Here is a 26,667-nt window from a genome sequence, read left to right on the forward strand (position 1 = left end):
TTGGGTTATATTGCTAAATTTTTACCAAATTTGTGTGAATTTTAACCAAATTTGAAATGCTAAGGAGAGTGCATGCCTTTACTACCTAAGAGTTGAAGAACAAAATAAAAGATCATACAAGCTTTCTCTTACGTGTTCATCAAAGGAACATGATTTATTGTTATAGCATTATCGCATAGGACACCCAAATTTTATATATTTGAAAAGATGTTTCCATCATTATTTAATAAAGATTATGGTTTTTTCAAATGTGAAATGTGTGAACTAGCCAAACACACCAAATCTCATTATTCCATACAACCTTATAAACCATCTAAACATTTCACAGTTATTCATAGTGACTTGTGGGGACCTTCACGATGAGCAATATTATTGGGTCAAGATGGTTTCTCACCTTTATTGATGACAATACAAGAGTCACCTGGGTGCTTCTCAAGAAAGAAAAGTCAGAGGTAGGGAGTATATTTGAAAACTTCCATAAAATGGTTCAAACCCAATTTCAAAGCAACATTCAAATTCTAAGAACTGATAATGGGGGGAGTACTTCCACCACACCCTTGGTACATACCTTGCAAAAAATGGGATTGTACACCAAAGTTCATGTCCATATTCTCCCAACAAAATGGAACAACATATAGGAAAAATAGACACCTATTGGAAGTCACTTGATCCCTTGTGTTGTCCATGAATGTACCTAGACCTTTTTTGAGAGATGTGGTTCTTTCTTCATAATACCAAATAAATATAATTCCCTTCAAAATACTCAACCTAAACACACCTCACCAAACCCTCTTGTTCTTTTATCATTCAACCGAACTCATCAAAAATCTCCCACCAAAGATCTTTGGATGTACTGTATTTATACATGATCAAAATCTAAATCCTAACAATCTGGACCTAAAAACCATCTAATGTATATTCTTGGGATACTCTCCCACCAATAAAGGATATAAATTTTATTGCTCTCAGAAGAAGAAAAAAATCTATCACACTATAGATATCACGTTTTATGAAGGGAATGCCTTTTATTCAAAGGTTTCCATTCGGGGGGAAAGTGACAATTGATGAACACCAACCTTGGAAAATTAATATACCAAAATATGTACCAGAATCTTTCCCAGAAAATGTACCAGTATTTGTCCCACAAGAATTTGTCCCAAAATTTAACCCACCGAAATCTGGCTCAACCACAAAAATTCAAAATTTTCCTAAACAATACTTGAACCTGAATTGGACCAGCAAGAAACTACCCTTGAGGTTACCAAGCCAATAAATGGAATAAAAGAACTACATGTATACACAAGGAAGAAAAATAAGCTTCAAACTCTTAAGGAAGTAGAAACATGCATGCACTCTTCCGAAGCAGAACCAACGTTCTACCCAAAATTCAGATTCTAAACCTACTCACAAAGTTAAATTACCATGCATTGACTCATCTTCTAATTTATTGGATAATGACACTTATGACCAGAACTTAAACTTACCGATTTCCATAAGAAAGGGAGTGCGGACTTGTACCAAACACCCAATTGAGAACCATGTTTCTAGTGAAAAATTGTCGCAGGAGTACAAGAATTTCATTAACCCAATAGACAACATCCACATTCCTCAAAATTTCCATGAAGTTATCCTAGTTCCAGAGTGGAAGGTTGCAGTTATAGAAGAAATCAAAGCACTAGAGAAGAATGGTACATGGGAGCTATGTCACCTTCCAGAGGGAAAGAAGCCATTTGGATGCAAATGGGTATTCTCGGTGAAATATAATGTGGACGGGTGTGCGAACAAGTATAAATCTTGATTGGTGGAAAAAGGATTCACTCGGTCTTATAGGATGGACTATAAAGATACCTTTACACATGTAGCAAAATTAAAATCAGTCTGTGTTCTCCTTTCCTTGGAAGTAAATTTGGATTGGCCACTTTATCAGCTAGATATAAAAAATGCTTTCCTAAATGGTGAACTTGAAGAAGATATTTACATGAGAATACCACTTAGAGAGACGTTAGAAAACTCAGGCAAGATATGTAAGCTTAAAAGATCATTATACGGGCTCAAGCAATCCCCACGGGCTTGGTTTGATAAGCTTACACGAGTGGTTAGGATGCATGGTTTCTCTCAATACCAAACATACCACATAGTGTTCTTAAAGCACTCAAAGGAAGGCAAGGTAACCATTTTCATTGTTTACATAGAACACATTACTATTACATGCGATGACTATATTGAAAAGGTTTAAATTGTTAGTATCTAAGGAATTTAAAGTTAAAGACCTTGGCCAGTTACATTATTTTCTTGGAATGGAAGTGGCACAATAAAAAATTTAGAGTTTATTTCTCTCAAAGGAAATATACTCTTGACTTACTTCAAGAAATGGGGATGTTAGGAAGTCGGCCGTCAGACACTTGTATGCAACCTAATGTGAAAATATGAGAGGAAAAAGAGAGTCCAACAATTGATAAAGATATGTATCAAATACTGGTTGGGAAACTTATCTACCTAACCCATACACGTCCAAATATTGGTTTTTCTTCCAACTTGGTTAACTGTTACATGAACGATCCCAAAGAGACTCACATGAAAGCAGTTGATTGTATTTTGCAATATCTCAAAAAGGCACCAGGGAAAGGTTGCATTTCAAAAAGGATACAAGCAGGAAAATAAAAATATCCACATATGCAGAATGAGTTGGCTCAACAACTGATAGAAGATCAACCAGTAGGTATTGCTCATTTGTATGGGGCAACTTAGTGACATGGAGAAGCAAGATACAACCTTTGGTTGCAAGAAGCAATGCTGAAGTATAATTTAGGTCAATGGCTCATGGGATTTGCGAAGGGACGTGGCTCTAGGATGCTTGTGGAACTACAAGTTCATACTTACCATGAAGTAAGTCTATTGTGTGACAATAAAGTTGCCATAAGTATTGCTAAAAATCATGTGCAACACGACAAGACAAAGCATGTAGAAATTGGTAGATATTTCATCAAGGAGAAGATAGATAATGGATTAACTTCTCTTCAACACACACCCTCAAGTCATCAAACAACTAATATCTTGACCAAGTTACTTCCTATAGCCAAACTATGAAAACTTAAGATTCATGTTAGGCATGATACACATCTATGACCCAACTTGAGGGGAAATGTTGGTTAATGATATGTTAGTTGTTGATCTTCCGTCATTAAGGCATAATTATGAATCCATTAATAATTGACAATAATACATATTTTATAGTTGTATTATACGAAAACATTTATACTTATTTATACAACCATATAAAATATTTCCCTTCTTGTAAATAGGAGTTAATTTGAGTTAATTAGGATTTAATTAGTTTCTTTAGTTACATGTACTCCCTAGGCTATTTATATCATATTCTATTATGTACAAACTAAATAAGAAATACAACATTATACAAATATAACATATAAACCAAGAACACGTTATACAAGACATGTAATACATGACAACATATAATCATCAAGCATATCATTTCAAGCAAGCCTAATATCAAATATATAGATATCATATCAATGCAGACTCTATATGAGTGTGATCTCTCTAATCGAGTTCCTCACATGCATGAATCCCAAAATTTGACATCTTCGCAGAGAGTCGTGGACTCGTTCTCTTAAAGGTGTAACTTTCTTAATTGACACCACGTGTATTGTTCTCTACTACATTGGCTCAATAAAATCCTACAGGATTAGGTGGGCTCCGTTCTCTAGAGTCCTCACTCAGTGCAGTCCTCCGTCATACGCACAACTATGAAAACGTATGAGTATAGCTTTCTCTATATATACTAATGCAATGATAACATGAAATAGTATCACATTCTAGGACTCAATTTAATTAAATTATATTATTATTTATATTTCAATTTATTTCATTTTATTAGATATTACGCGGTATTTTCTTTCTATTTATCTCAGGTGGTTTATTTGAAGCACAAGTAAAAAAGGAAGAAAAGGAGGTGCAAAAAGGAATGAAAAGAAGCAAATATCAAAAGCCAAAGCCCAGCCCAAAAAGCACAGGCGTTGTGCCTGTGACGAGCGTCACAAAGGCTGTGCGAGCGTCACGCTTTGCACACTCCTGTGACGAGCGTCACACATGGTGTGACGGATGTCACACCGTTCCCCTATATTTTTGGCACCAGGAACGCAACTGACCACGTTGAAACAGACCACGTTGAAGCTACTTCCACGCTTGACCCTCGGAACGTAAAGACCGTGTACACGGAAAACCCTTGGAAGCAGTTACACAAGTAGCAGTATAAATAGTAGCTTTTTGGAAAGCTCTCGGTTCCATGCTTTTTCCAGATTTCTTTGCCGTTTTCGCTTTTTCGCATTTTTTTCTTTTCCAGCAGTACGAGCATATTTTTATTACAACATAGCTTTTACGATTTTTATATTGTTTCCCTTGCAATTTCTATTTTCCTTTTTAGCATTTAATTAATTCTTTTTCGCACAATAGTTTCTACACCGGAAACTATTGTGTACCTTTTACCGGATCTAACCTTACGTTAGAATCTAGTTTTTTATTCCTTCGCTTTTATTTTCCTGCCTGATTGAAGAATTCAAGAACAAATCCAACCGACCTGTGGTGGAGTGTTCAAGACTGCTATTTAATTTCTCAGGTTCTTTAATTATTGTTTGAATTTATATATGCCCTGTTTTACTGTTTATTTATATTATTTTGCCTGAGATGAATCTGTTTATGCATGATAATTATTTAAGTCTGTTTAGCATGTCTGGCTGATTTACTTAGGTATCGGTATGTAGAGTAAGCGGAATGAAGGAATCAAAACCAATTGGTTTAATTAAGTTTAAAATTAAAATCACTCTTTTTACGGTCTCAATTTACAGGTTTAATAACAAGGTGTTTGTACGAAAGTAAAAGACATAAAGAAGTTAAAAGCAATAGAGCGAGAGTTTGAGTTTTTGACTGGACAATGTAAATTGGACATTAATTCTAGATCAGGGCGAGAGCAATTTTTAGAGTTAATTAAATTCTAACCTTTTTCAAAAAGTATTTTTAAAGATTGAATGTGAGGACGAGAGTTAAGCATTTGAATTTAATTATATAACCTAAGTCAACAGATCGAGAGTTTGAGATAAGGGTGTTTAAACGATTAGTGTTTTCTTAAAAAGAGTTTCTACGGATCCTATTGTTTTCAAACAGTGGTTTTTGACTTAACTATAAGTGACAGCTACGTTAATATAAAATCATAGTTTATTCAACAGAGCGAGAGTTTGAGATAAGACTTTTAATCAATAGCGTCAACTGAAAAGATTTATTTTAAAACCAAGAAACCAACAAAGAATTGATTCCCTAATTACGACGAACTACATACCGATATCCGCTTTATTGATATTTAATCTAGATCTTATTTTAGTTTTAACTTTTCCCCCGAACAATCAAAGTATCATCCGCCTTAGCTTTACGAAGTAACCTTAGATAGCGGCATATCGATTCATAAGTTCCTGTGGGATCGATATCTTTTAAAACTACGCGATAGAACTGTGCACTTGCAGTTTGTACCCCAAATTCGACTCATAAAGTCGCGATCAAGTTTTTGGCGCCGTTGCCGGGGACTTTTATTTAGTCGATATCGTAACTCTTCTGTTACGCTGTAGAGACTAAGGCTTTTCTTTCTTTCGTTGATTTGTATGCCACACACTCGCTCACAAGGCGAACCGTTCTACTTACGAATCAACGATATCGAACTATATCTCCGAGTCTTACGATGAATTCGGGAATATCGTGCTGCAAACAATCTCCCTCCTGTTAAACTTCCTGATTTCAAAAATATTTTCCCTTCGATACCCGAGATGGCAGAACCAGCTCGTGCTCTTAGAGATTACGCCGCCCCATCGCAAGATGAGCCGCATTCAAGTATTGCTCCACCCGCAATCGAAGCAAACAACTTTGAACTCAAACCTTCACTGTTGCAGGCAGTACAACAGAACCAATTCTCTGGAAATCCTACCGAGGATCCAAACCTTCATTTATCCGTATTTGTCCAATACGCTGATACTGTTAAAGCTAATGGTGTCACTTCAGAGGCAATTCGACTTCGTCTTTTTCCTTTCTCATTAAGAGATATCGCTAGAAGATGGCTTCAATCTCTTCCTTCAAACCCAGTCACCACATGGAACGAGTTGAAGAAAGTTTTTCTTTCTCGATACTTTTCGCCAAGCAAAACAGCTATGTTAAGAGCCCAGATAAATGGATTTAAACAAAAAGATAACGAGTCTCTTTTCGAAGCATGGGAAAGATACAAAGACATGATGAGACTTTGTCCACACCATGGTTTAGAGGACTGGTTAGTAATTCATACCTTCTATAATGGTCTCCTGTACAACACGAGGTTAACAATAGACGCCGCCGCAGGTGGTGCACTAATGAACAAACCTTATGCTGACGCTTACCAACTTATCGAAAGCATGGCTCAAAACCACTATCAGTGGGGAAGCGAACGAACAATGGTAGAAAAACCTCAAACGAAAACTGGCATGTACGAGATAAGTAACCTTGATCATGTTAATGCAAAAGTGGATGCTCTGGTCCAGAAAATTGAAAGTTTAAATGTATCACCTCCAGCCACCATAGTTGCCATAACTCAGAATTGCGAAGTCTGTGGAATCCAAGATCACACTCCTGCAGATTGTCAACTCCTAAGAACAAGCGCCTACTGCTGCCCCAACTGGTACATTTCCTGGCCAACCCCAACCTAACCCAAGAAGCCACGCTCATGCAATTATACTGAGAAGTGGAACGGAAGTGGAAGGACCGTCTGACCCAAGGATAGAAAACCAAAACTCTAAAAAGTCAACTGAGGAGGAAAGTGAACCTAAGGAAAAGGAAGAGAGTAACAAGGAAACCGTAGAAAAGAAGGAACCTTATGTACCTCCACCACCTTATAAACCGCCTATCCCTTACCCTCAAAGGCTTATTAAAACCAAAGATGCGGGCCAATTCAAAAAATTTGTTGACCTACTAAAACAATTAAACGTCACAATTCCGTTTACAGAAGCTATTACGCAGATGCCCTCATATGCCAAGTTTTTAAAAGAAATTCTTTCTAATAAAAGGAAACTTGAAGATAGCGAAACCGTTACACTCACCGCTGAATGTAGCGCTATAATCCAGAATATGCCTCCTAAACTTAAAGACCCAGGTGGTTTCTCTATACCCTATCACATAGGAAAATTTGTCATTGACAAAGCCTTATGCGATTTAGGAGCCGGTATTAGTGTTATGCCTTTATCCATATGCAAGAGACTTGAAATGGGAGAATTACGACCAACTAAAATGTCTATGCAACTAGCAGATCGTTTCGTCAAATATCCTGTAGGAATTCTTGAAAACGTTCCAGTGCGCATAGGTCAATTCTACATTCCAACTGATTTTATAATTATGGATATTAGAGAAGATGAAGTTACACCCATTATACTGGGAAGACCGTTCTTAGCAACTGCCGGTGCAATCATAGACGTGAAACGAGGACGACTTACTTTTGAAGTAGGAGAAGAGAAAATTGAGTTCATTCTTTCCCAATTTTTGAAAGCACCTGCAATAGAAGATACATGTTACTTCATGGATATCATCGATGAATGCATACAAGAAACAGAGTTAGAAAAAGACAAATCATCTGACTATCTTGTTGAAGACAAACTTAACCAATGTTTAGCAATAACACCGGACCCTACGCAATGCCTTAAGAAACCAACCTTAGACCTGAAAACACTTCCCAAGAATCTGAGATATGAATTCCTAGACTTAGAGCTTGAACGACCAGTGATAGTTAATGCTGACCTAGGAAGACTCGAAACAAAAAAACTCCTGCATATCTTAAGAAAATATCCAACCGCACTAGGTTACAACATCACCGATCTTAAAGGAATAAGTCCCTCTATTTGTATGCACCGCATCATGCTAGAAGAAGACTGTAAAACTTCTAGGGAACACCAGAGGAGACTAAACCCGATCCTGAGTGAGGTAGTGAAGAAGGAAATAACCAAGTTATTAGAGGTAGGTATCATATATCCTATATCTGATAGCAAATGGGTTAGTCCTATACACGTAGTACCAAAGAAAGGAGGTGTAACAGTCATTGAAAATGAAAAAGGAGAAACTATAACCAAACGAATTGAATCGGGATGGAGAATGTGCATTGACTATAGGAAACTAAACAAAGCAACCCGAAAAGATCATTTCCCTTTACCATTCATTGACCAGATGTTAGAACGATTAGCAAAACACTCTCATTTCTGCTATCTAGACGGTTACTCGGGTTTCTTTCAAATACCAATTCACCCTGATGACCAAGAAAAGACAACGTTCACGTGCCCTTTTGGTACCTTCGCTTATAGACGAATGCCGTTTGGCTTGTGTAACGCTCCTGCAACTTTCCAAAGGTGCATGATGGCAATATTCGCCGATTTTCTAGAAAACATCATGGAAGTATTTATGGATGACTTTTCCGTATGCGGACAAAGCTTTGAAGAATGTCTTGAAAACCTAGAGAGAGTTCTAGAGCGATGTGTAAAAGTAAACCTAGTACTTAATTGGGAAAAATGTCACTTTATGGTACAAGAAGGAATTGTTTTAGGACACATCATCTCGAACAGAGGAATTGAAGTAGACAAAGCTAAAATAGAGGTAATCGAAAATCTTCAACCCCCGAAAACTGTGAGAGAAGTACGAAGCTTCTTAGGACATGTCGGTTTCTACCGACGATTCATTAAAGACTTCTCTAAAATAACTAAACCTTTAACCGGGTTATTAATGAAAGATGCTGAATTCATATTCGACAATAAATGTTTAGAAGCATTTCAAACGCTTAAACAAGCACTGATTTCCGCACCCATAATGCAGACACCAGATTGGAATGAACCATTCGAAATAATGTGTGATGCTAGTGATTACGCTGTAGGTGCTGTTTTGGGACAACGAAAGGATAAAAAGCTTCATGTTATATATTACGCAAGTAGAACTCTAGATGAAGCACAAATGAATTACGCCACAACCGAGAAAGAACTTCTAGCAGTAGTGTTTGCGCTAGATAAATTTCGTTCTTACTTGGTCGGAGCCAAAATAATCATCTACACTGACCACGCTGCTATCAAATACCTCTTAACAAAAAAGGATGCTAAACCTAGACTCCTAAGGTGGATCCTTTTGCTACAAGAGTTCGATTTGGAAATCAAAGACAAGAAAGGAACTGAAAACGTAGTAGCAGATCACCTCTCTAGACTTGAGAACCTTGAACCGGAAAGAACATCGATCAACGATGATTTCTCGTACGATAAACTTATAGCTACTTTGGAAGAAAATAACGCTGATAAACAGGTAGAAACCACTTTAGCTATATCTGTTACACCGTGGTACGCTGACCTCGTCAATTATTTAGCTGCCGGAATAGTTCCACCTACCTTATCCTACCAACAGAAGAAACGATTCTTCTATGACATAAAACACTATTACTGGGATGACCCCTTACTTTTTAAAAGAGGCCCCGATGGTATTTTCCGTCGGTGTATACCCGAAGAAGAGGTAGAAAATATAATCCAGCACTGTCACTCCGCTCCTTATGGTGGACATGCAAGTACATCCAAGACCTGCTCTAAAATCCTACAAGCCGGTTTCTATTGGCCAAATATATGGAAGGATGTACATGCAGCTATTAAGAAATGTGAACGATGTCAACGCACAGGAAACATATCTAGACGTGACGAGATGCCACAAAAGGGCGTTTTGGAAGTAGAGATTTTCGACGTGTGGGGAATAGACTTCATGGGACCTTTTCCATCCTCTTTCGGTAACAAATACATACTCGTGGCAGTTGACTACGTATCGAAATGGATTGAAGCTATAGCTTCTCCAACAAACGACACACGAGTAGTAACTAGACTCTTTAAGAATATAATATTTCCAAGGTTTGGTGTCCCAAGAATAGTAGTCAGTGATGGTGGATCGCATTTCATATCCAAGGTACTCGAAAAACTACTGCTTAAGTATGGCGTAAGACATAGAGTAGCGACACCTTACCACCCTCAAACCAGTGGGCAAGTGGAAGTGTCTAACAGAGAAATCAAACAGATACTAGAGAAAATAGTCGCCACTTCAAGGAAAGACTGGTCATTGAAATTACCAGAAGCTTTATGGGCTTACCGAACTGCTTACAAAACTCCCATAGGGACAACCCCATTTAAGCTAATTTATGGAAAATCCTGTCACCTCCCGGTAGAATTAGAACATAAAGCCTATTGGGCTATTAAAAATCTAAATCTAAACTATAAAGCCTCCGGCGAAAAGAGAATCCTTGATATAAGCGAATTAGAGGAACTCAGAAGAGACGCTTACGAAAATGCCATAATCTACAAAGAAAGAACAAAACAATGGCATGACAAGCGCATATCAAGGAAAATCTTCAAACAAGGCGATACAGTCCTTTTATTTAACTCCAGACTAAAGTTATTCCCGGGAAAACTACGATCTAGATGGTCAGGTCCTTTTCAAATCACCAATGTTTTTCCCAGTGGAGCAGTAGAAATTAAAGGCAAATCTATGGAACCATTTACCGTAAACGGGCAACGTCTAAAACATTATCACTATGTAGAAAACAATGAAGATTCGCAAGTCTTGCACTTAGACGAAATGCCTCAAGAACTTATAGATTATAATTGATAGTTTTTATGTCGAGCTTGCGACATTAAACAAAGCGCTTAGTGGGAGACAACCCACAAATATTTTATTATTTTCTTCTATTATTATTTTTCTATTTCTTCCTTAATTATTCTTTTAATTTTTGTTTAGTAATCATTCTTAATTTATTTTAATTTATTAAAACTTTTCTCTTCTTCTTTCGGCATTTGGCCAAATCCTGACTAAAACTCTTGTTTTTCTTTTCTCTAGCTAACACTAACCTGATGGGACAAATTGATCGTATGGGTATCAAATTCAGAGGAACAGCTCAGAAACAAAAGTTTGAGGAACTAGCCACGAGAGAGATGCTACCTAGTCTGTATGCTGATGACTGGGCAATGACTGCCCTTGGACTAAGACAAAGTGTCCTGTATTTGCTGAGTCAGATAGGGTGGGAAACCGCTCCTATCCGTAGACAATTTGTCACTTACCGGAGACTGACTCTAGAATTCCTTAGTTCTCTGATCTATCTACCCAGCCATGGAAAAGGAATAAGCAGAGGTTTCATCCAGTTCAGAATGTTTAACATGGAGTACCAATTTAATATTCAAGATTTTACCAACCTTTTAGGTTTCCCTACCTCCCTTGATACATTCACAGTGAGCCAAGAAGAACTTTTTGACTATAGAGAACTTGAACACTTTTGGGGTAACTTGACTGGAAATGACGATCCCGAGGAACATGAGTTTCTCTCTGGAAACATACATAACCCGGCCTTCCGTTATTTCCATAAGATCCTGACCCACACCTTATTTGGGAAGAAGTCAAACAGTACCACAGTTTCACGTGATGAACTCTTCATCATATTTTGTGCTTCCCAGAACCGTCCAGTAAACGGTGCCACTTTTATGTTGGCAAATTTAGACCACCTTATCCAAGATGAACGAGCACCAATTCGAATAGGCGGTTTGATAACCATGATTGGTAATGCTATCGGATTACGTCAGCCTATGCTTGACTTAAGCCCTTTTTGTGGCATTACTACTATGAGTATACCCTTCCTCTTCAACACTATGTTTATAGCAAACCTAGGATCTGATGAGTTTGAGCTTATAATTAATAACCAAGTTCTTTGCCTATTCACCATGCCCGATCCTAGGACTAGTGTTCATAACCGCAATAACTGGCTCTACAATCTGAACGAAACCCCCTCTCCTGCTAGATCCACTGAATCCATCCAGGACTATGAGATTTGTGATGACCTGATTCCTTATGCTGAATCAGACCCTCAGACACCATCTGGTTATTATGATATTGATCCTCCTCCTCAACCTGTTCAGACCGAAGAATCGGCAATACCCGACCTTAGACATCATATGCCCGGAACTGATTATAACACTGCCATTGAAGCTTTGATGTCAAAACAAGACACCCTCAGAGAAGAGTTCACTAGCTTGAGACACGAATTTCTGGGATACATGAACAGTATGACAAATCAGTTTCACGAGTTACTATACCGTGTTAACTCCTTTGCTCCTCCGGCCAGAGATCGTGCAGATGGATAGAAGCCGTTTTTCTTAGTTATCTAGCTTTAGTTAGTTTTATTATTTAATGCTATTTCAAATTATGTTCGTATTTGTTTCTCTTTCGCATTTTTGTTTTTCTCCATTGTTACATTATGATTATTTTATGAAGCTATTGAATTATCCTATTTTATTATGAATTATGCAATATTTATAAAAAAAATGCTCTCTACTGTTGCTGCCTACATAAATTATTAACAATATAATACATTTATGCACTATTATACAAAGTAGAATAGCATGCAGGAAAATTAAATAGCAAAATAAAATAATCTGAAGCAAAACAAAATAAAAAAAAATAAAAAAAAATTACCAAAGTTATTCTGAAGAACGCTAGCAGAACCTTGCCAAAAAGACTGTGTGACGAGCGTCACACATTCTATCACGGACGTCACACAAAGTGCTTGTGACGCCCGTCATGCTCCTGTAACGAGCGTAACGCCATGTTAACGTTACAAAGACCGTTGGAGACGAACGTTACAACCCTACAATTTTTTACCTTCCCCATTTATTCACATTTACCCACATTTATTCACTTTTCAACCACTCCCTTTCCAACTTCAAAATTTTTCCCTATAAATACCCACCATACCTTTCTTCCTACATCACAACTATTCTATACAATCAAATATATTTTTTTTTCTTTCCTAATTACTTCTTCCAACTCATTCATCAGTATGGCGGGAAATCAAAATTTTGGAAATATCATCTTCCGATCCGAAGATGATAATTATCAAAGGGAGCAATTCGAGCGCTTTCAACAACGAGGTGTCACTTCTACCAGGTATCCTGATTCAACTTGTTTACAACAATTAGGATTACTTCAAGGTATCGAGTGGATGCTCCGCCTTGCCGATCTAACCTTTCTATGCACGCATAATCAACCCACCTACCCATCCCTAACCTTAGAATTCTTAAGTTCATATGCGTACAACACTCCCACCGGTGAGGACGAATTCTTAACCGGTACCGCAACCTTCCGTATATTCAATACCGAGTACTCCCTATCCCAAAACCAATTGAGTACCATGCTACAATTCCCCATAGAAGGTCAAGTCTACCCCAGAATCCCTCCAAACCTAAACTGGAGCACAGTTGCTGCTTTCGACCTCTTTAGGAAAATATCCGGTGTAGATGCCAACAACTGGGAAGAGCTCCTTGTTTCCCATATACATAACCCAACTATCCGGTACTTTATCCGCATCCTACAAAACACAGTTTTTGGAAGACCGAACAACAACAAGGTCAACGCAAAGGAACTATTCTTCCTCGAATGCGTCTTCGAACCGAATGCTGAGGTGTCATACCCTAAAATTTGCCCGTTAATATTACAAGGCATTTTCCAGAACACTCCAACTTATTTTCAAGGCACTGATCCCAAAGGAACAAAGACCCAGCTCAAAGGTGGCCAAATCCAGAAAATGGCCCAAACTGGCATGCTCGCTAGGCGAGCAATTCCTTCGCCTAGCGAACCCTTCGTTATGCCACTCGCCTAGCGAAGCTTGCAATCCAGAAAATGGCCCAAACTGGCAGGCTCGCTAGGCGAGCAATTCCTTCGCCTAGCGAACCTTTCGCTACAATACTCGCCTAGCGAATACCAGAAAATTCTGGGCTTCATTCTGAGCCCATTAGGTCACAACAAACCATTATAAATACCAGCCTTTCAGTCAGGAAAAGGAGAACGAAAACGGGAGGCCAAGACGGACGAAGACGGACAAAAACCCTGGCACAGAAACCCTGGAGACTAACTCAGAGGATTCCGAGTAAAGAAACCCTGAAGGCCGCTCATCCGCACCGAAGTTACCTCCGCCCAACTCCATCCGATACCAAGAGTGGTCAGTCCCTTCAACATCGTAGCTCCGTTGCAAACAGGTTTGCGCATCACTACTGTTTTATGCTTTTAATCGGTAATCTCTACATACATAAGGCATCATGATTAAATTTTCGGATATGTAATTTGATTTCACATGTGAATTTAAGTATGCTTGAATATCCTGAATGTTTGTCCATGCTATTCCTGTAATTAAATGCCATAAAGTTCAGGGTTCCGGAGATCATGATGCTATCAAACCCAAAACCCGTAGCCGCTCGCTAGCACATCGCTAAGCGAGCCTGTAGCGAGCACTCGCTAAGCCGTCGCTAGGCGAAGCAGGAGCGAACGGGACAGTGGCTGTTTTGTTTCTTTTCTGTTCTGCCTTATGTTTATCTAATCAAGATTTATTATAATTCTGCATTATTTGGCCTGACTTTATGACTGTTGTGTTTATTTTGTGGTGCAATTTTCAATTGTACCTTATCTCGATGTTCTAACCCGTGTGCTGAATTGTGTAAAGGCTTACATATTCCCGAGGAAACGGCCGGCTAGGTATTCCACTTTATGTGTGGGATACCCTTACGGAGATGGATTCTGAATTACTTAATTTTAATGTGGAGATTCATCCTAAATTACCTAGCTGATTTTAATGTATTGATTTCATCGATTTTAATGTGGACCTAATTACTTAATCGATTACGGTTATCTAATTAATTGTAAAACTTTGCCTTTAAATATGCGATCTTGGACCTCTCTTTGTTACCCTACGATATTACGGTATTATGGTCATGTCCCGCGAATGTGGGGATACACTTAGCAAAGACCCTTCGGTTAAATCATCATAGTCCCTCGAATGTTGCCTTTGTCCCTCGATGACCTTTCGGTATAGCCTACGGTTAAATGATGATCGTCCCTTCGAATGCTAAGGTATCCCTACAAAGGTTGCCTTCAATGACCGATCGATGACCCTACGATGACCCTTTTACATCCAAAGGATAAAACTACTTACTTCTCAATAGTAAGGACAATTTTACCCTCATAAGGATAGGAAATGCCCATAAAGACCTTGGGTAGGTATAACTCTTAATTGCTTATCCACAACTTACAATACTTTTCGCACCTCACACCTTTCAAAACATCCCTTAGAAAATCACCACTTGGTATACATTCGTACTAGAATCATTACCGAGTTATATTTTTCTAAATAACTTTCAAAACTAAACGAGATAACCACTTTGTATACATTCATACAAGATTCATTACAAAGTTAAATTCTCTTTTCAAAACATTTTCTAAACAACTCTCACACACTTTTTCAAACTAGAAAAACATAAATGATTAAGCAATTAAGAGCCCATGGATAACCATGGATATAAAGGGTGCTAACACCTTCCCTTTGTATAATGTACCTCCCGAATCCAAAATCTAAACTAAGGTCTTTCCTGTTCTTTTCCACCTTTCCTTATTGGATAAAAGAAAAGTCGGTGGCGACTCTTGCTAACCGCGACATTTGCTTTCCAAAGCAAAACACATAAAGTCCAGTTCACCGTATGACAGAACCAATTCTCTGGAAATCCTACCGAGGATCCAAACCTTCATTTATCCGTATTTGTCCAATACGCTGATACTGTTAAAGCTAATGGTGTCACTTCAGAGGCAATTCGACTTCGTCTTTTTCCTTTCTCATTAAGAGATAGCGCTAGAAGATGGCTTCAATCTCTTCCTTCAAACCCAGTCACCACATGGAACGAGTTGAAGAAAGTTTTTCTTGCTCGATACTTTCCGCCAAGCAAAACAGCTATGTTAAGAGCCCAGATAAATGGATTTAAACAGAAAGATAACGAGTCTCTTTTCGAAGCATGGGAAAGATACAAAGACATGATGAGACTTTGTCCACACCATGGTTTAGAGGACTGGTTAGTAATTCATACCTTCTATAATGGTCTCTTGTACAACACGAGGTTAACAATAGACGCCGCCGCAGGTGGTGCACTAATGAACAAACCTTATGCTGACGCTTACCAACTTATCGAAAGCATGGCTCAAAACCACTATCAGTGGGGAAGCGAACGAACAATTGTAGAAAAACCTCAAATGAAAACTGGCATGTACGAGATAAGTAACCTTGATCATGTTAATGCAAAAGTGGATGCTCTGGTCTAGAAAATTGAAAGTTTAAATGTATCACCTCCAGCCACCGTAGTTGCCATAACTCAGAATTGCGAAGTCTGTGGAATCCAAGATCACACTCCTGCAGATTGTCAACTCCTAACAGGAATCCAAGCGGAGCAAGTAAACTATGCTCAAGGAAACCCCTACTCGCACACCTATAACTCAAATTGGAAGAATCATCCAAATTTTTCATATAAGAGTAATAATGCTTTATACGCACCTGGACAATCTCCAAATCAAGCCCCAGCTATACCTCCGGGATATCAGAAGCCGATCCCATCTACACCTAACAATAACGCCCCTAGGAAATCCAACTTAGAAATCATGATGGAAAACTTTATAGCTTCTCAACAGCAAACCAATAAAGATTTCTTAAACCAGAATGTACACACTGGCGAACAAATTAAACAACTAGCAAGTAAAGTAGATGCCCTGACTACTCATAACAAAATGCTGGAAACGCAAATTTCATAAGTAGCTCAAGAACAAGCGCCTATTGCTGCCCCAACTGGTACATTTCCTGGCCAACCCCAACCTAACCCAAGAAGCCACGCTCATGCAATTATACTGAGAAGTGGAAGGACCGTTTGACCCAAGGATAGAAAACCAAAACTCTAAAAAGTCAACTGAGGAGGAAAGTGAACCTAAGGAAAAGGAAGAGAGTAACAAGGAAACCGTAGAAAAGAAGGAACCTTATGTACCTCCACCACCTTATAAACTGCCTATCCCTTACCCTCAAAGGCTTATTAAAACCAAAGATGCGGGCCAATTCAAAAAATTTGTTGACCTACTAAAACAATTAAACGTCACAATTCCGTTTACAGAAGCTATTACGCAGATGCCCTCATATGCCAAGTTTTTAAAAGAAATTCTTTCTAATAAAAGGAAACTTGAAGATAGCGAAACCGTTACACTCACCGCTGAATATAGCGCTATAATCCAGAATATGCCTCCTAAACTTAAAGACCCAGGTAGTTTCTCTATACCCTATCACATAGGAAAATTTGTCATTGACAAAGCCTTATGCGATTTAGGAGCCGGTATTAGTGTTATGCCTTTATCCATATGCAAGAGACTTGAAATGGGAGAATTACGACCAACTAAAATGTCTATGCAACTAGCAGATCGTTCCGTCAAATATCCTGTAGGAATTCTTGAAAACGTTCCAGTGCGCATAGGTCAATTCTACATTCCAACTGATTTTATAATTATGGATATTAGAGAAGATGAAGTTACACCCATTATACTGGGAAGACCGTTCTTAGCAACTGTCGGTGCAATCATAGACGTGAAACGAGGACGACTCACTTTTGAAGTAGGAGAAGAGAAAATTGAGTTCATTCTTTCCCAATTTTTGAAAGCACCTGCAATAGAAGATACATGTTACTTCATGGATATCATCGATGAATGCATAAAAGAGACAGAGTTAGAAAAAGACAAATCATCTGACTATCTTGTAGAAGACAAACTTAACCAATGTTTAGCAATAACACCGGACCCTACGCAATGCCTTAAGAAACCAACCTTAGACCTGAAAACACTTCCCAAGAATCTGAGATATGAATTCCTAGACTTAGAGCTTGAACGACCAGTGATAGTTAATGCTGACCTAGGAAGACTCGAAACAAAAAAACTCCTGCATATCTTAAGAAAATATCCAACCGCACTAGGTTACAACATCACCGATCTTAAAGGAATAAGTCCCTCTATTTGTATGCACCGCATCATGCTAGAAGAAGACTGTAAAACTTCTAGGGAACACCAGAGGAGACTAAACCCGATCCTGAGTGAGGTAGTGAAGAAGGAAATAACCAAGTTATTAGAGGTAGGTATCATATATCCTATATCTGATAGCAAATGGGTTAGTCCTATACACGTAGTACCAAAGAAAGGAGGTGTAACAGTCATTGAAAATGAAAAAGGAGAAACTATAACCAAACGAATCGAATCGGGATGGAGAATGTGCATTGACTATAGGAAACTAAACAAAGCAACCCGAAAAGATCATTTCCCTTTACCATTCATTGACCAGATGTTAGAACGATTAGCAAAACACTCTCATTTCTGCTATCTAGACGGTTACTCAGGTTTCTTTCAAATACCAATTCACCCTGATGACCAAGAAAAGACAACGTTCACGTGCCCTTTTGGTACCTTCGCTTATAGACGAATGCCGTTTGGCTTGTGTAACGCTCCTGCAACTTTCCAAAGGTGCATGATGGCAATATTCGCCGATTTTCTAGAAAACATCATGGAAGTATTTATGGATGACTTTTCCGTATGCGGACAAAGCTTTGAAGAATGTCTTGAAAACCTAGAGAGAGTTCTAGAGTGATGTGTAAAAGTAAACCTAGTACTTAATTGGGAAAAATGTCACTTTATGGTACAAGAAGGAATTGTTTTAGGACACATCATCTCGAACAGAGGAATTGAAGTAGACAAAGCTAAAATAGAGGTAATCGAAAATCTTCAACCCCCGAAAACTGTGAGAGAAGTACGAAGCTTCTTAGGACATGTCGGTTTCTACCGACGATTCATTAAAGACTTCTCTAAAATAACTAAACCTTTAACCGGGTTATTAATGAAAGATGCTGAATTCATATTCGACAATAAATGTTTAGAAGCATTTCAAACGCTTAAACAAGCACTGATCTCCGCACCCATAATGCAGACACCAGATTGGAATGAACCATTCGAAATAATGTGTGATGCTAGTGATTACGCTGTAGGTGCTGTTTTGGGACAACGAAAGGATAAAAAGCTTCATGTTATATATTACGCAAGTAGAACTCTAGATGAAGCACAAATGAATTACGCCACAACCGAGAAAGAACTTCTAGCAGTAGTGTTTGCGCTAGATAAATTTCGTTCTTACTTGGTCGGAGCTAAAATAATCATCTACACTGACCACGCTGCTATCAAATACCTCTTAACAAAAAGGATGCTAAACCTAGACTCCTAAGGTGGATCCTTTTGCTACAAGAGTTCGATTTGGAAATCAAAGACAAGAAAGGAACTGAAAACGTAGTAGCAGATCACCTCTCTAGACTTGAGAACCTTGAACCGGAAAGAACATCGATCAACGATGATTTCTCGTACGATAAACTTATAGCTACTTTGGAAGAAAATAACGCTGATAAACAGGTAGAAACCACTTTAGCTATATCTGTTACACCGTGGTACGCTGACCTCGTCAATTATTTAGCTGCCGGAATAGTTCCACCTACCTTATCCTACCAACAGAAGAAACGATTCTTCTATGACATAAAACACTATTACTGGGATGACCCCTTACTTTTTAAAAGAGGCCCCGATGGTATTTTCCGTCGGTGTATACCCGAAGAAGAGGTAGAAAATATAATCCAGTGTCACTCCGCTCCTTATGGTGGACATGCAAGTACATCCAAGACCTGCTCTAAAATCCTACAAGCCGGTTTCTATTGGCCAAAATATATGGAAGGATGTACATGCAGCTATTAAGAAATGTGAACGATGTCAACGCACAGGAAACATATCTAGACGTGACGAGATGCCACAAAAGGGCGTTTTGGAAGTAGAGATTTTCGACGTGTGGGGAATAGACTTCATGGGACCTTTTCCATCCTCTTTCGGTAACAAATACATACTCGTGGCAGTTGACTACGTATCGAAATGGATTGAAGCTATAGCTTCTCCAACAAACGACACACGAGTAGTAACTAGACTCTTTAAGAATATAATATTTCCAAGGTTTGGTGTCCCAAGAATAGTAGTCAGTGATGGTGGATCGCATTTCATATCCAAGGTACTCGAAAAACTACTGCTTAAGTATGGCGTAAGACATAGAGTAGCGACACCTTACCACCCTCAAACCAGTGGGCAAGTGGAAGTGTCTAACAGAGAAATCAAACAGATACTAGAGAAATAGTCGCCACTTCAAGGAAAGACTGGTCATTGAAATTACCAGAAGCTTTATGGGCTTACCGAACTGCTTACAAAACTCCCATAGGGACAACCCCATTTAAGCTAATTTATGGAAAATCCTGTCACCTCCCGGTAGAATTAGAACATAAAGCCTATTGGGCTATTAAAAATCTAAATCTAAACTATAAAGCCTCCGGCGAAAAGAGAATCCTTGATATAAGCGAATTAGAGGAACTCAGAAGAGACGCTTACGAAAATGCCATAATCTACAAAGAAAGAACAAAACAATGGCATGACAAGCGCATATCAAGGAAAATCTTCAAACAAGGCGATACAGTCCTTTTATTTAACTCCAGACTAAAGTTATTCCCGGGAAAACTACGATCTAGATGGTCAGGTCCTTTTCAAATCACCAATGTTTTTCCCAGTGGAGCAGTAGAAATTAAAGGCAAATCTATGGAACCATTTACCGTAAACGGGCAACGTCTAAAACATTATCACTATGTAGAAAACAATGAAGATTCGCAAGTCTTGCACTTAGACGAAATGCCTCAAGAACTTATAGATTATAATTGATAGTTTTTATGTCGAGCTTGCGACATTAAACAAAGCGCTTAGTGGGAGACAACCCACAAATATTTTATTATTTTCTTCTATTATTATTTTTCTATTTCTTCCTTAATTATTCTTTTAATTTTTGTTTAGTAATCATTCTTAATTTATTTTAATTTATTAAAAACTTTTCTCTTCTTCTTTCGGCATTTGGCCAAATCCTGACTAAAACTCTTGTTTTTCTTTTCTCTAGCTAACACTAACCTGATGGGACAAATTGATCGTATGGGTATCAAATTCAGAGGAACAGCTCAGAAACAAAAGTTTGAGGAACTAGCCACGAGAGAGATGCTACCTAGTCTGTATGCTGATGACTGGGCAATGACTGCCCTTGGACTAAGACAAAGTGTCCTGTATTTGCTGAGTCAGATAGGGTGGGAAACCGCTCCTATCCGTAGACAATTTGTCACTTACCGGAGACTGACTCTAGAATTCCTTAGTTCTCTGATCTATCTACCCAGCCATGGAAAAGGAATAAGCAGAGGTTTCATCCAGTTCAGAATGTTTAACATGGAGTACCAATTTAATATTCAAGATTTTACCAACCTTTTAGGTTTCCCTACCTCCCTTGATACATTCACAGTGAGCCAAGAAGAACTTTTTGACTATAGAGAACTTGAACACTTTTGGGGTAACTTGACTGGAAATGACGATCCCGAGGAACATGAGTTTCTCTCTGGAAACATACATAACCCGGCCTTCCGTTATTTCCATAAGATCCTGACCCACACCTTATTTGGGAAGAAGTCAAACAGTACCACAGTTTCACGTGATGAACTCTTCATCATATTTTGTGCTTCCCAGAACCGTCCAGTAAACGGTGCCACTTTTATGTTGGCAAATTTAGACCACCTTATCCAAGATGAACGAGCACCAATTCGAATAGGCGGTTTGATAACCATGATTGGTAATGCTATCGGATTACGTCAGCCTATGCTTGACTTAAGCCCTTTTTGTGGCATTACTACTATGAGTATACCCTTCCTCTTCAACACTATGTTTATAGCAAACCTAGGATCTGATGAGTTTGAGCTTATAATTAATAACCAAGTTCTTTGCCTATTCACCATGCCCGATCCTAGGACTAGTGTTCATAACCGCAATAACTGGCTCTACAATCTGAACGAAACCCCCTCTCCTGCTAGATCCACTGAATCCATCCAGGACTATGAGATTTGTGATGACCTGATTCCTTATGCTGAATCAGACCCTCAGACACCATCTGGTTATTATGATATTGATCCTCCTCCTCAACCTGTTCAGACCGAAGAATCGGCAATACCCGACCTTAGACATCATATGCCCGGAACTGATTATAACACTGCCATTGAAGCTTTGATGTCAAAACAAGACGCCCTCAGAGAAGAGTTCACTAGCTTGAGACACGAATTTCTGGGATACATGAACAGTATGACAAATCAGTTTCACGAGTTACTATACCGTGTTAACTCCTTTGCTCCTCCGGCCAGAGATCGTGCAGATGGATAGAAGCCGTTTTTCTTAGTTATCTAGCTTTAGTTAGTTTTATTATTTAATGCTATTTCAAATTATGTTCGTATTTGTTTCTCTTTCGCATTTTTGTTTTTCTCCATTGTTACATTATGATTATTTTATGAAGCTATTGAATTATCCTATTTTATTATGAATTATGCAATATTTATAAAAAAAATGCTCTCTACTGTTGCTGCCTACATAAATTATTAACAATATAATACATTTATGCACTATTATACAAAGTAGAATAGCATGCAGGAAAATTAAATAGCAAAATAAAATAATCTGAAGCAAAACAAATAAAAAAAAAATAAAAAAAAATTACCAAAGTTATTCTGAAGAACGCTAGCAGAACCTTGCCAAAAAGACTGTGTGACGAGCGTCACACATTCTATCACGGACGTCACACAAAGTGCTTGTGACGCCCGTCATGCTCCTGTAACGAGCGTAACGCCATGTTAACGTTACAAAGACCGTTGGAGACGAACGTTACAACCCTACAATTTTTTACCTTCCCCATTTATTCACATTTACCCACATTTATTCACTTTTCAACCACTCCCTTTCCAACTTCAAAATTTTTCCCTATAAATACCCACCATACCTTTCTTCCTACATCACAACTATTCTATACAATCAAATATATTTTCTTTTTCTTTCCTAATTACTTCTTCCAACTCATTCATCAGTATGGCGGGAAATCAAAATTTTGGAAATATCATCTTCCGATCCGAAGATGATAATTATCAAAGGGAGCAATTCGAGCGCTTTCAACAACGAGGTGTCACTTCTACCAGGTATCCTGATTCAACTTGTTTACAACAATTAGGATTACTTCAAGGTATCGAGTGGATGCTCCGCCTTGCCGATCTAACCTTTCTATGCACGCATAATCAACCCACCTACCCATCCCTAACCTTAGAATTCTTAAGTTCATATGCGTACAACACTCCCACCGGTGAGGACGAATTCTTAACCGGTACCGCAACCTTCCGTATATTCAATACCGAGTACTCCCTATCCCAAAACCAATTGAGTACCATGCTACAATTCCCCATAGAAGGTCAAGTCTACCCCAGAATCCCTCCAAACCTAAACTGGAGCACAGTTGCTGCTTTCGACCTCTTTAGGAAAATATCCGGTGTAGATGCCAACAACTGGGAAGAGCTCCTTGTTTCCCATATACATAACCCAACTATCCGGTACTTTATCCGCATCCTACAAAACACAGTTTTTGGAAGACCGAACAACAACAAGGTCAACGCAAAGGAACTATTCTTCCTCGAATGCGTCTTCGAACCGAATGCTAAGGTGTCATACCCTAAAATTTGCCCGTTAATATTACAAGGCATTTTCCAGAACACTCCAACTTATTTTCAAGGCACTGATCCCAAAGGAACAAAGACCCAGCTCACAGGTGGCCAAATCCAGAAAATGGCCCAAACTGGCATGCTCGCTAGGCGAGCAATTCCTTCGCCTAGCGAACCCTTCGTTATGCCACTCGCCTAGCGAAGCTTGCAATCCAGAAAATGGCCCAAACTGGCAGGCTCGCTAGGCGAGCAATTCCTTCGCCTAGCAAACCTTTCGCTACAATACTCGCCTAGCGAAGCTTGCGAATACCAGAAAATTCTGGGCTTCATTCTGAGCCCATTAGGTCACAACAAACCATTATAAATACCAGCCTTTCAGTCAGGAAAAGGAGAACGAAAACGGGAGGCCAAGACGGACGAAGACGGACAAAAACCCTGGCACAGAAACCCTGGAGACTAACTCAGAGGATTCCGAGTAAAGAAACCCTGAAGGCCGCTCATCCGCACCGAAGTTACCTCCGCCCAACTCCATCCGATACCAAGAGTGGTCAGTCCCTTCAACATCGTAGCTCCGTTGCAAACAGGTTTGCGCATCACTACTGTTTTATGCTTTTAATCGGTAATCTCTACATACATAAGGCATCATGATTAAATTTTCGGATATGTAATTTGATTTCACATGTGAATTTAAGTATGCTTGAATATCCTGAATGTTTGTCCATGCTATTCCTGTAATTAAATGCCATAAAGTTCAGGGTTCCGGAGATCATGATGCTATCAAACCCAAAACCCGTAGCCGCTCGCTAGCACATCGCTAAGCGAGCCTGTAGCGAGCACTCGCTAAGCCGTCGCTAGGCGAAGCAGGAGCGAACAGGACAGTGGCTGTTTTGTTTCTTTTCTGTTCTGCCTTATGTTTATCTAATCAAGATTTATTATAATTCTGCATTATTTGGCCTGACTTTATGACTGTTGTGTTTATTTTGTGGTGCAATTTTCAATTGTACCTTATCTCGATGTTCTAACCCGTGTGCTGAATTGTGTAAAGGCTTACATATTCCCGAGGAAACGGCCGGCTAGGTATTCCACTTTATGTGTGGGATACCCTTACGGAGATGGATTCTGAATTACTTAATTTTAATGTGGAGATTCATCCTAAATTACCTAGCTGATTTTAATGTATTGATTTCATCGATTTTAATGTGGACCTAATTACTTAATCGATTACGGCTATCTAATTAATTGTAAAACTTTGCCTTTAAATATGCGATCTTGGACCTCTCTTTGTTACCCTACGATATTACGGTATTATGGTCATGTCCCGCGAATGTGGGGATACACTTAGCAAAGACCCTTCGGTTAAATCATCATAGTCCCTCGAATGTTGCCTTTGTCCCTCGATGACCCTTCGGTATAGCCTACGGTTAAATGATGATCGTCCCTTCGAATGCTAAGGTATCCCTACAAAGGTTGCCTTCAATGACCGATCGATGACCCTACGATGACCCTTTTACATCCAAAGGATAAAACTACTTACTTCTCAATAGTAAGGACAGTTTTACCCTCATAAGGATAGGAAATGCCCATAAAGACCTTGGGTAGGTATAACTCTTAATTGCTTATCCACAACTTACAATACTTTTCGCACCTCACACCTTTCAAAACATCCCTTAGAAAATCACCACTTGGTATACATTCGTACTAGAATCATTACCGAGTTATATTTTTCTAAATAACTTTCAAAACTAAACGAGATAACCACTTTGTATACATTCATACAAGATTCATTACAAAGTTAAATTCTCTTTTCAAAACATTTTCTAAACAACTCTCACACACTTTTTCAAACTAGAAAAACATAAATGATTAAGCAATTAATAGCCCATGGATAACCATGGATATAAAGGGTGCTAACACCTTCCCTTTGTATAATGTACCTCCCGAATCCAAAATCTAAACTAAGGTCTTTCCTGTTCTTTTCCACCTTTCCTTATTGGATAAAAGAAAAGCCGGTGGCGACTCTTGCTAACCGCGACATTTGCTTTCCAAAGCAAAACACACAAAGTCCAGTTCACCGTATGACAGAACTGGCGACTCTACTGGGGACTACAAAGAGAGGTCACCTTAAGAAAAAATCATTTATGTTTTCAATTGTTCCTTCTTTTAAGGGTATTTTCGAGTGAAAGATTGAAATTCTAGTTATCAGACTTTGGATGTCACACGGGTTGTTATGACATCCAATTCTGCACAGACAGGAATTATGCAGAACTTAAAAGTAAGTGCAGTAAATAACACAAGTAATTGTTTACTTTGTTCAGTCCAACATGACCTACATCTGGGGGCTACCAAGCCAGGGAGGAAATCCACTATTAGTAGTATCAATTCAAAGCTAAACTCACCCGTTTACAACTTATCACTTAATCCCTACCCAATGCAATTTCAATCTTACACTAAGATCAGAGTTCCTACTCACTCCCCCTCAATCACCTCAGTGATTACTATCTTTAAACAATATTAAAGACAAGTTGAAGTCACACTTCAAACAACTCTTGATTGTGCTTCACAGCTTTAATCAAGATACACAGCACTCACGCTTAAAAGCTTTGAGCGACACAACACTTACAACTCAATGAACACCCTATACCAAAACTATCATCAACGTGACAATGGCTTGGCTTACAAGATATGTCTAATACAAGACTCACAAAAATACAGCAGTGAAGTATGATGGACACACTTAATCTTCACGCCTCAAAATCCCCGAAACTGAATGAAGGAACGCCTTCCTTTTATATTGCAGTATCCTGGGCTTTTGCACCTGTATTCTCCTGAATTTAAGGTCACGCGAGTTCCCATAAATTCAACATTTAGGTTACTAACAAATAGGCTATTTGTTAGGTTCATTGAATGTAGCTTGGTTGTTGATTTCCTGGATTTTCTCTCAGTTGTTGAATCCCTGAAGAATAGCCTGAGAAAAAGCTGAAACAGAAAACTGAACAACCTACAATATAGCATATGCTGTCAGGAATGAATGTCACGACATTCAGCTTGACATCAAGGTCCATATGCTGAGTCTGTTTTTCCAAAAAACAGACTGTACAATTTTGCTGACCTGTACATGATCAAAATGACC

General features: G+C 38.7%; 2 non-coding genes across 2 annotated transcripts; both read right to left on the minus strand.

The window, feature by feature from the left end:
- Positions 1-6,209: 6,209 nt before the first annotated feature.
- Positions 6,210-6,316, minus strand: LOC127088837 (small nucleolar RNA R71). The gene has a single exon (XR_007790651.1). It is a non-coding gene; the product is annotated as a small nucleolar RNA R71 (small nucleolar RNA).
- Positions 6,317-15,846: 9,530 nt separating this feature from the next.
- LOC127088629 (small nucleolar RNA R71) lies at positions 15,847-15,953 on the minus strand. The gene has a single exon (XR_007790458.1). It is a non-coding gene; the product is annotated as a small nucleolar RNA R71 (small nucleolar RNA).
- Positions 15,954-26,667: the final 10,714 nt, after the last annotated feature.

This window comes from Lathyrus oleraceus, chromosome 5 (genome assembly GCF_024323335.1).
Source record: "Lathyrus oleraceus cultivar Zhongwan6 chromosome 5, CAAS_Psat_ZW6_1.0, whole genome shotgun sequence".
In the NCBI taxonomy this organism is placed as follows: domain Eukaryota; kingdom Viridiplantae; phylum Streptophyta; class Magnoliopsida; order Fabales; family Fabaceae; genus Lathyrus; species Lathyrus oleraceus.